The sequence below is a fragment of the Pleurodeles waltl genome, chromosome 3_1 (assembly GCF_031143425.1).
Source record: "Pleurodeles waltl isolate 20211129_DDA chromosome 3_1, aPleWal1.hap1.20221129, whole genome shotgun sequence".
Classification (NCBI taxonomy): domain Eukaryota; kingdom Metazoa; phylum Chordata; class Amphibia; order Caudata; family Salamandridae; genus Pleurodeles; species Pleurodeles waltl.
This window is the reverse complement of record NC_090440.1, coordinates 1,647,419,093-1,647,433,400: the sequence shown is the minus strand read 5'-3', so window position 1 is coordinate 1,647,433,400 and position 14,308 is coordinate 1,647,419,093. Positions and strand designations below refer to the sequence as shown.

Sequence of the window (14,308 nt, the reverse complement as noted above, 5' to 3'; positions counted from 1 at the left end):
GATTTGCATGAAATCTTAAGCCCCAGTGGAGTGATAATATATATTGATAACTGCCGATTACAAAGAACCCGAACTAAAGAAAAGTTAAGAAAATGTGACAAGGGGTAAAGTCACTTCTGCTAGAAGAAGAGCGTTTTTGGAGTAAACATTGTTCTTTAAACAAATTGTTAGATTGTTAGTGCCCCCAGGTCTCCAATATAAGCTGGAAATGTGAGTGACAAAGTTCAAATGCAACAACACCACAAAATAAAATGATCTGTGACTGGGGTGAGGGTTTGAAAAGTTTCAACACCCCGTCCATCATTTTATTTTGTGGTATTGCTATGTGCGCCCTAAATGGCAAGGGAATGCCCAGACGTGGGTCACAGTGAGCCACTGAATTGAAGCTAGCCTTGCTGATGAGGGGTCCCAGGGTGCTTGTTTCCAGTCCAGACTGGGCCTAGCTTTTCAGTTCGGGCTGGACAGTTCTCATGGGGAGCAGGGTCAAGACTGATTTGCATATGGCTGGGTCCAAACTGTTGGGACGTGGCAAGCACAATAACAGTGGATTAAACCCATATCTGTAACTGGGGGTGAGTGTTTGAAAAGTTTCAACACTGTCCATCATTTTATTTTGTGGTTTTGCAAAGTTCAAATGTAGACTAATACAAACAAAGATGCAATCTCACTTTCAAGGGGTGGGGCCCAAGCAAAAAGTGAAACCCCATAGGGCTAATGCATGCTCAAATTAAAAAGGCACTGAAAGATGATTACCTCGGAGGTGGTGTAAAATTTTGCTCTCTCTCCTTTAGAGAATGGGAGTGTCATTGGCCGTACCACCTTGTGCTTTCTTGACTGCACCCGCTTTTGATGGCTCTGATCCACCCAAGGTGAGGATGGGGTTTCCAGGTGGCAGAGCCAGGGGGAGGCCAAGCACCGTGATTCCCCACAAGGTAACCCATGCAACTGTTTGTTCAGGGAGGGGCTTGGGGCCGCCATGAGGATGAGTGAAGTCTATGAGGACACACCCAAAGGAAAAAGTGAACCCCAGCAAATCATCACAGATAAGCTTTCTAAGTGCTATAGAAATGCCTAAGTGCAAAAACTGCAATTCCACTCCAAGTGTATAGGGTTCTCTGCAGTTCAGACACATTCTAATCTAGTGTATGCCTACACCACAAATTAGAAGACTGCTTTTATAATACTTTGCCCTGCACAGATGCAGATGGATTCACCATGCTACAATTATTCATTAATACAAGCAGTGTTTTACATAATAAACTTATTGATATCAACTGATCAGTGCCAATCAGCAACATTCCTTTGATTTGTATGAATACAATAGGTTTCACAGAAAAGTGGTACATTAGAATCCAACTGATTCTGAGAGGTTAGAATCCATTGAACTCGGGGAGGGGAACCTGTCTTGCTGACTTACAAGGTGGCCGCCTTGGGCAAGGATGAGGTTCCATGCTGACAGGGTAATTGAAAAATTATTTCAACATAAGATAAACTCTTTAAATGGATATCCTAAACGCAACAACGCCTGTTTAACACTTGTCCAGCACAGTCTTGATGTAGCCCTGAGGGCCTGTTTAACAATGTGAGCATCACTCCTCGCTGTAGTCTGGGAGCAGGAAGCCCTGCCCAAGGACTTGGAGTGACTTCAGCACCACAATCGTTGCCAGATGTGAGTGATTTTATGTAATTGCCGCTGAGCTAAACTCACAGGACTCAGTGTACTGTCCTCACCACTGCTGCCAACTACCACCGGCTACCTGCTGCTTGTCACCTATGGCATACATAAGAATTCCAATCCACATTCCCACCACTACGTAAAGAAATTATTTGCAAAGACTGACAGTATTTTTCTTGAGCTTAACAAACCATTTGCCTGTACCTGCACTCAAACCTGACACTCCATTTCAAGGGGTGCACTTTGAGGGCACACCCATTTTGAGAACTCTCCACTATTTATGGAGTTAAGAGGGAAGGAAATATGTACTAAGATTGCCAGAGACCACCAAAAGATGCCAATGTTGTTCTCAAGATCAACAAGGCATTTTCTCACACCCATGCTCAAACCTGCCACGCCATCTGAAGGACTGCCCTTGGCGGGTAACAACCATTTTGAGAACACCATCCTTCCATAAACAGGCACTGTGCCGTCCTCCCAGCATAAAGCTTAAAACTCATCATGTGGCTAGGGTGGTCACCAAGACAATTCTCTAAGCACAGTGAAGGTTATATTCCATATGTAAGTGTACAAGGCTACAGTCATAGCAAGGTTAAAACCTACCACAGCATTTTAAAGCCTGCACCAGGCAGCATTTCCCACACTTGAACTGCATTGTTTGTACAGTGGGATAGGGAAAATTAATGCCTTGGCAAAGGCGATTTATTAGACAACGCACTGAAGCACAACTATCGGCATCAGATAGCTTCTGCAATTGCCTAAAACCTATATAACAGACTTACCTGCCACTGAACAAACCCAACAACTCGCAGTAACAATTAACAAGTTCATTGGCCACAGTTGGTCATAGCTACATCAAGAAACAAGTGCTTTGTCAGTGACCGAAATCAGTATAGCCCTCATGTACTAGCATTAAACCATGAAAGCTTTAGGTCTAACATCAAGAGTTTATCACAAAAACTACAACAAAGAACCAAGCAAGAGAATAAATGGCTAATCCCAACTTTTATGATGCAACTAAAACAGAAGATACATTTTGATTGTAATCTGCACCAGGCTCAAAGAGGAAGAACAGTACTTAAAACAAAACTCCAAAATCAGTAACAAGAGAGCAAAATGGGATCACCTCTCACCAAAGAAACAAAGATGTGATCAAGGGCATAGCACTCAAACCATTCCTGACAATAATGCCCGACAAACTACAGAGTTGAAAAGAGAATCTTACCAGTACAGAAAAGAAAATCAATGAAAACGCTAACAGAATTGAACACTTCTAGTGCTTTCTCCCTAGAATACAAAAACTGGAATTTAAAGTCTGCCACTTGCACCAAGCGCAAGAAGTTATGGACAACTGAAGTAGAAAAATAATGTCAGACTATGTGGTAAACCAGAAGAAAAAACAAAAATTTGATCTCTTTCCTTGTAAACCAACTACTGAAACTACTGGACTGAAAACCGGGCAAACAGCTTAATAGTCTCATGTGTACAAAAGCCTGGTCCTCTGGTACCCTCCACCGATAAATCAAAACCCAGAGGCATGATTATGTATCTTCTGGAGTTCACTGAAACATTAACCGTATTGGAAGCTGCTAAGAAACAAAAAAAATAACTTTATGTGGCCATCAAGTGTTCATCCCACCAGATTCAACCAGAGCAAGAGCTATGAGGAAGAAAATATTCTTAGATCTAAGACCAATGTTGAAACAAAATCACATCAGATATGGTATATTATACCCCAGCAGATGTAAAATCACCTACAACAAAGAACTAGAACCTTCAACAAACCTCTAGAGCTACAGAGTTTTCTAGAATTTCTTTATCGAGAAGGCATGGAGGCAAACCAACCAACTAACAAATGGATATACCAAACAAGAACCCTAGTGGTTCTATGTCAAGATGATATCAAATAATTATTTGCTTAACAACTACAATGTCCTGGTTCTTTTACTCAAATCTAGGTGTTATTTGGTGGGTCTCAGCCTCAACCCATTGCCTATCAGCTGCTGAGTAATGTCTCCCATATCACTGTGCTTTCTATTTGTCCTAGTAAAGCCTGTTGGCCCCATTTGTTATGCATTAGCACTTCTCAGTAATCTTCAAGATGTTCATTAAATGTACAGCATCAAACATGAAAGGTATAGACAACCCCAACAGACTATGAACAAACATCACCCTTTTCCAAGAAACCTAGCTAAATAAATCAGAAAATCTAAAGCTGAAAAAGAAGCAGGTGGGTGATCTTATCTTCTCACAAGCCAAAAGGAAAAACATAGCATAGCAATAATCTTACACAATAATTTAAATGCTTTCGAGGCTGATATAAACAGAAAATGAGCCTCTACGCTTCCACATCACGTGGTGCCCACTTCCTGGAAAGCAATCCAATGAGTTATCAGGGATGCTCCTCACCAACAGAATCTAATCCTCAAAGGAAATTGTAGCACCTACATTTACATCATCATGTAGAAAAATCTACTGCAATATATTCTCCAAATACCTTTAAAAAAAACTTTTAAAAAACTATATGAAGATGAAAATGTAGCTGGTGTTTGGCATATTGCTAACAATAATTTACATTCTATTCCAATCTGCATAATTCACACATGAGGACTGATTATCTCTTTGCCTACCTGGGCCCTATTAAACAACATACCAGAAACAAATATGTCTTAAATTCCTTTCACTGACTATGCTAAATCACTTGTTTTTTGAGAACACAACTACCTGTAATAACTCCCCCGGGCTGGGCCGGAACACTAAACTCAATTTATCAAAGACAATAAAAGTTCAACATATAAAGATTTAATAAACCCCAAAATGAAATTTAACCATGATGTACATATGCAGCTGACCACATTTTAGTCAGTGCAAAGCAAGATACCATTTGAGCTGAAACTGATGAGGCAAACTTCTCATTATTTATCTCAAGGGGAAAAAAGAAAGATAAAATATTCACTACAAAAGAAAAGAGAAGGAAGACTCTGAAATTGCTAAAATGTTACAAGAATTTAAAGAAACCCCAGAGAATAGAAAAAACAACCCACCAAGGAGAATGTCGACTACTTTGTTCCACTTCTCAAGAGCGATCTTTCCACCCTTGAGAATAGTACAGACTTCTCAACCCTCTAAGCTGAAATCACAGAAGATGAAATACGCTGAAGTATAAAACACCTCCAATGTAAACAAGACCTAGTCCTTGTTGCATAAATACTTCAAATACTCCCTGTGATTAATTTACTTGTAGAGTGACAAGCTTTGTGACAAAAACATATAATACTGAACCTGAATTTTTTCTGCTAGTTTTTCATCTTTCCAAACTATTTTTTACCATATGCTCCTACTGCTATTGTCACGTAATTCCACTATGGAGAAGTGGCATGTGTTGCTTCCGCGCCGAAGAGTGTCGTGAGTTGCTCCCTCGCAGAACAGTGAAAAGTTGTAAGAGTTGCTGTTTGGACCTGTGGCACCTTAATAGGCAAAAACAGCATGTGGCATGTGGCAAACATCAGTGGTGTGCACAAAGGCCTTTTGTATACCAGACTACTGAAGAAATGAAGTTGTCTTATCTGCATGGACATACAATCAATGTGCATGCATGAGAGCACTGTACACTATAAAAGATCAAACGAGCATTTGCAATGCAACAGGTATCGCATTTGCTCTATTTAGAGCTATTAGCGCTGTAACCTCCTAACTGGACTTTTCCTGACACCAAAAAAACGAGCGCAATCGCGCTATGTAAAACCCAGCACAATTGCGCTGCGCGGAAAATAAAACGATAAAGTAGTGCTGAAACCTACCTGAAAACATGGAGCCTCTTATGTTTTCAGTAGTTGCCCGGTGCGCTCGAGGAGAGCTAAACACCAGAAAAGGCATGACGTATGCATGCCTTTCACTAATGAAATCAAGCGGCTTTTAAAAGGCAAGCTCATGAACCAATGAAAGTGACAGGCGTGACGTGTGTGGTTAAAAGTCCGAAGAGAGATTATAACAGGGACGGAGCACTTGTGCACTCGACCCTAAAAATACAGGAAGCCTGACTTTTGAGGGGGTAATAATGTCCTTAACATCAATTACGCCGTCCTTGGCTGCATGGAGAGACTTTGTACATGTGTCTACCAGTCACAGTTCCCCTGAGAGCTGCAAAAGGACCCACCCTTTGACATGCACCAAGTGGCCGCTAATTTTTCTAAAATGGCATAATGGATAGCAAAAATAGAATTCCCTCATTTGAATGATGGCACGTCAACATTGCAGTTTAATTTGTAATTGCTCTTCCAGCAGCGCACTCTCCCTATTACATGAGGGTTCTTGCGGTCTTTTCTGTGTATGAAACACATTGCACAAGAAAGTTAGTTTACATGAATTTATCATTATCTTTTCCTTGAAATCATCCATGCGTGGTACTGTTTTATGTAGTTTGACCTTTGGTTCATATTTTCACTTATTATGATATGGGTATGCATGTGCATGCCATTAGCAAGAAGCTGATAAGATCTCTTTGTGGGCCATTTAAATCGTAAAGTCACTTATTACTCCTTTAAAATCTGCGAAAGCGCTATTTGTTGAGCAAATTCATTAAACATTAATTGACTTATATTAATATGAAATAAGTATGGCTAAGAACAGTAGATGAAACCACCATCTTCTCAAAAATGGACTGAATATCTAGCTAGCGCATCTTTTGTCTAGAGACTTGAGCAATGTCCTCAGTCTGAGTTAATTCATGCAATTTGCATTATTCTGTGAAAATTTGCATGGATTCTTAGGAAAAGTTAGTACATCTATTCTATTGTATTTAAGCCTGTGTAATTTATATTGCTGCCTGTGGTACTGTTTTCAGAAATGGCTGATTTAGGAATTTCTTCTCGACTCAGCTGATTTTAAGCAAGTGGTGGAAAGTGCATCTATAACTTCGGTCAGTTCGACCAAATGTATTATAAAGCAAAGGAAACTGGAAATGTCGACCAAAGAACATACCCTCAACCTTAGTTTGTTTTCCTCCCCCAAAAAGGCCTCTTTGAATCCACTGTATAGACTAATTTGGTCCCCGGTTCTGCTCTTGCGCTATATTAATCGACGTGGATTGCTAACTATTACCAAGGTATTGTTCCACATTCCACATTTGAGCACTCACCTTGGAACTGACAGCCCTCTTCTTGTTAACTGTAAAGCTGCTCAGGTGGCCAGGGCTGCACTATATGAATACTTGTAATAAATAATACATCCATATATTACTGTGGCACCGACTAAACATGCTTGCAGAGCTGCTACTGGAAATTTTCAGTGTCAAATTTCCTGTGTTGGATAAAGTATGCATCTTATACTTTGCCTCTTCTGAGCACTTAAATTAAATTGTTTCTTAATATCAGTCTGTGGCTCTTCATGGCCTTGAATATATGCTTAGTATAATTTTTTAAGCTCAGTTTGCGTAGCAATTGTTATACAAAGCAGACCCACGAACCAAACGTTTATCAACACAATTGCTGCAGAACCATTGCAAAATTCTAATAACACACTACATTAAAACCACAGAATAGTCAAGAAATGAAAGCATTATTTTGCCTGCACATCAACCATGATGATATATCGCAATGTATGTGCCAAAAGCCCTACAAGCATATTTTAAGTTGGCAAAATGGGACAGACACAAGAGAAGGGCTGTGCAGTGTTTTGTCAATCTGTCCTTTTGAACTATGTGCAATTTTTGCAAAAACAATATGCAAAGTACACATAGGCCCTCATTCTGACCCTGGCGGTCGGCGGAGAGACGGCGGTCGGACCGCGAACAGACCGGCGGTATTAAAAATGGCATTCTGACCGCGGCGGTCCCCGCCGCGACCGACCGCCACTTCTCCACTCCGACCGCCACGGCGATCATGACCGCGGGGCTGGAGTTTGCGCACTCCGGCCCGGCGGTCGTCCCAAGACCGCCAAGGGTATTATGACCCTGCCTACCGCCGCGGTTTCTTGCGGGCGGGAACCGCCGTGCGAACCATGGCGGTAAGCACTATCGGGGCCAGGGAATTCCTTCCCTGGCACTGATAGGGGTCTCCCCCACCCCCCACTACCCACCCGAGTCCTCCCCCCACACCCTCCACCCCCCTGCCCCCCCCCAGAGGTGGTACGAACCCCCTCCCCACCCCCACCCCGACATGCACATACATGCACCCCGACATGCACACACCCCCAACATGCACATATACACACCCCCTACACACACATACACAACGGGGACACATACCCGCACACATACATGCAGACATGCGCACCTGCCAAACAGCACACATTACCCATAGACACAGCAGCACCCCCCGCCCGCATACACGCACTCACACACCCCCTCTACACACTCACACGCACACCCCCATGCACGCCCACATCACACAACACCCCCCCACCCCCTCCCCTCACGGACGGTCAACTTACCTTGTGCGTTGGTCCTCCGGGAGGCGACGGGAGCCATGGGGAGGTGACCGCCAACAGAAGACCGCCAACAGAAGACCGCCACACAGAAATGTGGGTCGTAATTCTGTGGGCGGTGTTCTGCTGGCGTGGCGGTGGAGGTTGACCAGTCTCCACTTTCCCGCCGACCGCCAGTGTGGCTGCTGGCGGTTTTCCGGCGGAACGCTCCCAGCGGTCAGAATGCGCACAGCGGCATACCGCCGCGGTCGGCGGTCTTCACCGCGGCGGTAACTCGGCGGTCTTGCGAAAAGACCGCCAAGGTCAGAATGAGGGCCATAGCTTTTTTAACTTGGGTATCATTATGGGCGAGCGCAAAAAAGTGCTCCGTCCCATGCTGAAATCTCTCTTTGGGCTTCTAACCACACCCATGTCACGTCAGTCACTTTCATTGATTTGTGGGCTTGCCTTTCAAAATCTGCATGCTCTCATTTGTGAAAGGCATGCATACGTCATGCCTTTTCCGGTGTTTAGCCCACCTACACAGCACCGGTAAACTACTGGAACCATTCGAGGCTCGATGTTTTCAGCATTGTTTCTGGACTACTTTATCTTTTTATTTTCCACACGGTGCGATCGCGCCGGGGTTTACATAGCGCAATCGCGCTCGGTTTTTCCGTTTTCAATTTCAGCACGATCTCACTGCATTTTACATAGCGTGATTGCGCTGTGTTTTTTTCTTGTAATTTGTGTAGCAAGAAAAGTCTGGTTTGGAGTTTACAACACTAATAGCTCTAACTCGAGCAAATGCGAGACCCATTGCATTGCAAATGCTTGTTTTTGTTGACTCACTTGTGAGGTAAAGCTAAGTAAACACGCAATTAACAAGCTTTGGAAATGTCAACAGATCTATCCTGTGGGACCTATTGACTTTGGCAAGGGTTTTTGGCAGTGTTTAATAAAATAGGGGCAAAGGGAGAAGTGCACGGGTAAGGCAGAGCAACAAGGAGAGTCAAAAGGCTGAAAAGAACACTGGTGAGAGCAGTGCCGAATTAAATCCTGTGAAGGCCCGTGGGCAGTCGAAATTTCGGGGCCCTCCTCACAAATTATCTCCTAATACCTTTTTAATTTTACCAACCAACAAGTTTAATAAACCAATTTTATGGCACAAAACTAAACATTACACATATGTAGTTTGCACCACTTTTTTTTTTTTTTACAAACTGACAGCTGTCAAAAGGCTTGTGCTAAGTACCCTATGGTAAGCGAGCATAGCACGCGGACCCGATCATCATAATGGAGGTTCAGGGTTCTCCCCTGGGAACATTTTGAAAAAGAAGAGGGGCAATGGTGCATTTTCAAGCAAATTTGAGAAATCAAGAAGGTTTATAAAGCAATTATGAAAGTAACGACTTAAAATACTAAAATACAAAAATACTCCATTTCTTACTGAATTACAATTGTTCAACAGTTAGTAAATTTAAATTATACAGTGTGTAGGAAGTTGGCTCTGTATGTGCTATTTCAAAGTAAGGAATAGCATGCACAGAGTCCAAGGGTTCCCCTTAGAGGTAAAATAGTGGTAAAAAGAGATAATACTAATGCTCTATTTTGTGGTAGTGTGGTCGAGCAGTAGGCTTATCCAAGGAGTAGTGTTAAGCATTTGTTGTACATACACATAGACAATAAATGAGGTACACACACTCAGAGACAAATCCAGCCAATAGGTTTTGTTATAGAAAAATATCTTTTCTTAGTTTATTTTAAGAACCACAGGTTCAAATTTAACATGTAATATCTTGTTTGAAAGGTATTGCAGGTAAGTACATTAGGAACTTTGAATTATTTCAATTGCATGTATACTTTTCAAGTTATTCACAAATAGCTATTTTAAAAGTGGACACAGTGCAATTTTCACAGTTCCTGGGGGAGGTAAGTTTTTGTTAGTTTTACCAGGTAAGTACGACACTTACAGGGTTCAGTTCTTGGTCCAAGGTAGCCCACCGTTGGGGGTTCAGAGCAACCCTAAAGTTACCACACCAGCAGCTCAGGGCCGGTCAGGTGCAGAGTTCAAAGTGGTGCCCAAAACGCATAGGCTTCAATGGAGAGAAGGGGGTGCCCCGGTTCCAGTCTGCCAGCAGGTAAGTACCCGCGTCTTCGGAGGGCAGACCAGGGGGGTTTTGTAGGGCACCGGGGGGGACACAAGCCCACACAGAAATTTCACCCTCAGCGGCGCGGGGGCGGCCGGGTGCAGTGTTAGAACAAGCGTCGGGTTCGCAATGGAAGTCAATGAGAGATCAAGGGATCTCTTCAGCGCTGCAGGCAGGCAAGGGGGGGCTTCCTCGGGGAAACCTCCACTTGGGCAAGGGAGAGGGACTCCTGGGGGTCACTTCTGCAGTGAAAGTCCGGTCCTTCAGGTCCTGGGGGCTGCAGGTGCAGGGTCTTTTCCAGGCGTCGGGACTTAGGTTTCAGAGAGTCGCGGTCAGGGGAAGCCTCGGGATTCCCTCTGCAGGCGGCGCTGTGGGGGCTCAGGGGGGACAGGTTTTGGTACTCACAGTCGTAGAGTAGTCCGGGGGTCCTCCCTGAGGTGTTGGTTCTCCACCAGCCGAGTCGGGGTCGCCGGGTGCAGTGTTGCAAGTCTCACGCTTCTTGCGGGGAGATTGCAGGGTTCTTTAAAGCTGCTCCTTTGGATAAAGTTGCAGTCTTTTTGGAGCAGGTCCGCTGTCCTCGGGAGTTTCTTGTCGTCGTCGAAGCAGGGCAGTCCTCAGAGGATTCAGAGGTCGCTGGTCCCTTTGGAAGGCGTCGCTGGAGCAGAGTTCTTTGGAAGGCAGGAGACAGGCCGGTGAGTTTCTGGAGCCAAGGCAGTTGTTGTCTTCTGGTCTTCCTCTGCAGGGGTTTTCAGCTAGGCAGTCCTTCTTCTTGTTGTTGCAGGAATCTAATTTTCTAGGGTTCAGGGTAGCCCTTAAATACTAAATTTAAGGGCGTGTTTAGGTCTGGGGGGTTAGTAGCCAATGGCTACTAGCCCTGAGGGTGGGTACACCCTCTTTGTGCCTCCTCCCAAGGGGAGGGGGTCACAATCCTAACCCTATTGGGGGAATCCTCCATCTGCAAGATGGAGGATTTCTAAAAGTTAGAGTCACCTCAGCTCAGGACAGCTTAGGGGCTCTCCTGACTGGCCAGTGACTCCTCCTTGTTATTCTCATTATTTTCTCCGGCCTTGCCGCCAAAAGTGGGGGCCGGGGCCGGAGGGGGCGGGCAACTCCACTAGCTGGAGTGTCCTGCGGTGCTGTGACAAAGGGGTGAGCCTTTGAGGCTCACCGCCAGGTGTTACAGCTCCTGCCTGGGGGAGGTGTTAGCATCTCCACCCAGTGCAGGCTTTGTTACTGGCCTCAGAGTGACAAAGGCACTCTCCCCATGGGGCCAGCAACATGTCTCTAGTGTGGCAGGCTGCTGGAACTAGTCAGCCTACACAGACAGTCGGTTAAGTTTCAGGGGGCACCTCTAAGGTGCCCTCTGGGGTGTATTTTGCAATAAAATGTACACTGGCATCAGTGTGCATTTATTGTGCTGAGAAGTTTGATACCAAACTTCTCAGTTTTCAGTGTAGCCATTATGGTGCTGTGGAGTTCGTGCAAAACAGACTCCCAGACCATATACTCTTATGGCTACCCTGCACTTACAATGTCTAAGGTTTTGTTTAGACACTGTAGGGGTACCATGCTCATGCACTGGTACCCTCACCTATGGTATAGTGCACCCTGCCTTAGGGCTGTAAGGCCTGCTAGAGGGGTGGCTGACCTATACTTGCATAGGCAGTGAGAGGCTGGCATGGCACCCTGAGGGGAGTGCCATGTCGACTTACTCGTTTTGTTCTCACTAGCACACACAAGCTGGCAAGCAGTGTGTCTGTGCTGAGTGAGAGGTCTCCAGGGTGGCATAAGACATGCTGCAGCCTTTAGAGACCTTCCTTGGCATCAGGGCCCTTGGTACTAGAAGTACCAGTTACAAGGGACTTATCTGGATGCCAGGGTCTGCCAATTGTGGATACAAAAGTACAGGTTAGGGAAAGAACACTGGTGCTGGGGCCTGGTTAGCAGGCCTCAGCACACTTTCAATTGTAAACATAGCATCAGCAAAGGCAAAAAGTCAGGGGGCAACCATGCCAAGGAGGCATTTCCTTACACAGTGCAACAATTTTACACTGTGCTATGGCCGATTTGCTGGATTAGTGTGTGAGCTCCATGGTATGCAAGTGCATGCCTGTGCTCGACTGCACTTTTTCCAGAGTGCTCTAGTGCGTGCCTGAGTGCATGTGCTCCCTGGTGTACTAGCCCATGTATGTTTCTGAGTTCACCTTCTCCTGAGAGTGGTAGTGCACACCTGTTCTCAAGTACCCATGCTGGTCAGATGTGAACGTCCCGGGCTCCGGTCTGGACTACCGGGGCACTACAGGAGAGCGTGTGTTCCTGCAAGAGTCCTTACTACAGTATTTGTTGGTGTTGCACTGTCCGAGTCTGGCTGTAAATGCTTTGTCCTCCACATCATTTTGGCTCGTGTGTGTGTGTGGTGGGGGAGCTGGGGGAGGTTACATGAAATATTACCCATCATTAATAACAGTCTCTCTCCTCGCCCATGTAGGGCTACTAGGGCCTGCTCCACTTCCTTTCACGTTCATGTCTTTCTTCATCCCTGGCTGAGGAAGTTTCTGCTTTCAGGTCTGGCTTTCATGAGCTGCAGGTACAGCTGTGAGGGGATTAGATGTCATCTTAGCCAGGGAGTAAGACCAGAAGGGCAGATGGCGCTCCCAGCACATCCCACTCACTCAGCCTTATGCCCTTCTGATGTTACCACCTCACCCCCCTTTTATTCTTTTTATCTCCAACCACAGTGTGGTAAAACAAACCTATTAGCCGCATTAGAGGCCGGCTGGCACACCACGTCCAGCCTCATCTCTGGGCCCCAGGGTGTTGTTCAGGGATTTGCTCTGTGAAAAGCTGCAAGTAAAAGACATAGAAGGGAGGGGCTGAACACCTTTTAGCACCATTTGCTGACCATTTACTCCAAATTATTTAAATGGGTTCGGGATGCATGTGGATGAGTCCAGTCTGAGATTCCAGACAAAAGGGGGTCTGCGCTGAGGTAATCACCAGTGCAGTGCCAAAAAGGAGTCATGATCAGAAGCTGGTATTACGTGAAAATAATTAATTAATCAACTGGGGTAAGTAAATGGAAGGAATGAAATACAAGGCCCCACGCCTGAACTACATATTGCTACTGACTTTTTAAAACTCAGGCAATGCCAGCGCCACATACACAATCAGCCACAGAACAGAAATCAAATTATAATACAAACACAAATGTGTTACATCCGATCCCAGTGACATTATTATAATGTTTCACACTGTGCGCGCCATGTCCACTTCTCCAACTCCTAGAGTGCTGCCTTCAGTGATGTCCTTCCGCCTGGTAGTGTGGCTTCTGCTGGCATGAGCTGTGGCAATCAGAGTTTTGACAACTCCTCTGCATATACTACAGATACTTATAATTTGAGTTAAAATCCGTAACTTTTGTGTCTGCCATGTATGAGATAAATGGAAGCAAAAACAAATATGTCCCAAAAAAGGCCAGGGCCAGATTTAGAACTACTCGTGGACCAAACCTTTTCTCCAAGAGCTATACGGTGGTATGTATGCATGCAGAAGGTAGGGTCATATTGGGCTGGGTCCATAAAACACTCTGTAAGGGATGAGAAAAGGAGGTGCTAATAATGTGGAAAATATAACCAGAGAGAGAGAGAGAGAGAATAATGTATTCCTCGGGTCAGTAGCAATTCAGGCTGGCTGAGAGCGGAAAAGCGTACAAATCATTGTGGTGCAGAAATGATTCAGTATCGCTACAATTACCTCATGTGCAAGGCAAATACCGATTACAATTGAACTGTTGAACGCACTGTAGAATCTAGACACAAGGCTCAAGTCAAATACACCAGAGAGGAAGATAAAAAGAAACTTCAATGCAGGAACAAGGCCTACAGTGGCTACTTTCCACTGTATAATGGGAGAAAGAAGGCCTTCTACTGTGTGGGTTGAAGCCGATATGCACCGACTGCGGGAGACAAGATGACCTGCTTATATTTATAATAATACAAAGTTTAAAAACACTCACCAATTTTCCGGACGGTCCCGGCCTCAGCACTGAGTAAGTTTGTCTTTGCTGCCAGTTGCCTCATGC

The 14,308-nt window shown here is 44.8% G+C and overlaps 1 protein-coding gene across 4 annotated transcripts in view; it reads right to left on the bottom strand.

Moving 5' to 3' along the window:
• The window catches only part of RAPGEF4 (Rap guanine nucleotide exchange factor 4), a 942,686-nt gene that overhangs the window by 354,140 nt on the left and 574,238 nt on the right, over nt 1–14,308 (bottom strand). The window lies entirely within an intron of this gene.